The sequence below is a fragment of the Cyprinodon variegatus genome, unplaced genomic scaffold, assembly GCF_000732505.1.
Source record: "Cyprinodon variegatus isolate N-32 unplaced genomic scaffold, C_variegatus-1.0 Scaffold102, whole genome shotgun sequence".
NCBI lineage: Eukaryota > Metazoa > Chordata > Actinopteri > Cyprinodontiformes > Cyprinodontidae > Cyprinodon > Cyprinodon variegatus.
In genome coordinates, this window is record NW_015150555.1 from 154,957 (window position 1) to 156,034 (window position 1,078).

General features: G+C 37.7%; 1 non-coding gene across 1 annotated transcript; it reads right to left on the reverse strand.

The window, feature by feature from the left end:
* Nucleotides 1–477: 477 nt before the first annotated feature.
* trnav-uac lies at nt 478–550 on the reverse strand. Its single transcript has one exon. It is a non-coding gene; the product is annotated as a tRNA-Val (tRNA).
* Nucleotides 551–1,078: the final 528 nt, after the last annotated feature.

The window sequence follows — 1,078 nt, forward strand, 5'->3', positions numbered from 1 at the left end:
CTCTACAATGGATGGAAAGACAAGTATGGGTAAGAATTAATGAAAAATTCAGACAACAAGTATCAATGTGGAGTTTCTGCACATTGCACTGGACCTGACTAAGCCCATTTAAATGAGTAGAGGATTGACTGGTACTGTTGTAAGCGAGCCATTTATCTGTTGGTGAAAATAAAACACATATCCCACAATTGGGACGATAAATATTTTCTCTATTGTATCCAGGCTCTAGTGTGTGGATTTCTTTACATGGGTTAGTTACGGTTTATTCAAGACAAAGTTATTGTCAATTATTTGCATGTTTGCCATTTCACCACATACTACACTGAAATACTAAATGGCCTAAAACATGAAAAATCTATTTTGGTTGACATGTTTTCTTCAAGAGTCAGTTTTGCTGACCGTGATGGCTGGTGGCTAATGGCAAAAATAAGCACACACCTAGGGTGGATGCTTACAACATGTATTCAACAACAAGGCTGTTTCTGCCAGGTTTCGAAACTGGGACCTTTTGCGTGTAAAGCAAACATGATGACCACTACACTACAGAAACCCCCCTTTTCCATTCTACAATGGATGGAAAGACAAGTATGGGTAAGGATTAATGAAAAATTCAGACAAGGAATACCAATGTGGAGTTTCTGCACATTGCACTGGACCTGACTAAGCCCATTTGAATGTGTAGAGGATTGACTGGTACTGTTGTAAGCTAGCCACTTATCTGTTGGTGAAAATAAAACACTTATCCCACAATTGGGAGAATACATATTTTCTCTATTGTATCCAGCCTCTAGTGTGTGGATTTCTTTACATGGGTTAGTTACGGTTGATTCAAGACAAAGTTATTGTCAATTATTTTCATTTTTGCCATTAGCCACCAGCCATCACGGTCAGCAAAACTGACTCTTGAAAAAAACATGTCAACCAAAATAGATTTTCATGTTTTAGGCCATTTAGTATTTCAGTGTAGTATGTGGTGAAATGGCAAACATGCAAATAAATGACAAAAACTTTGTCTTGAATCAACCGTAACTAACCCATGTAAAGAAATCCACACACTAGAGGCTGGATACAATAGAGA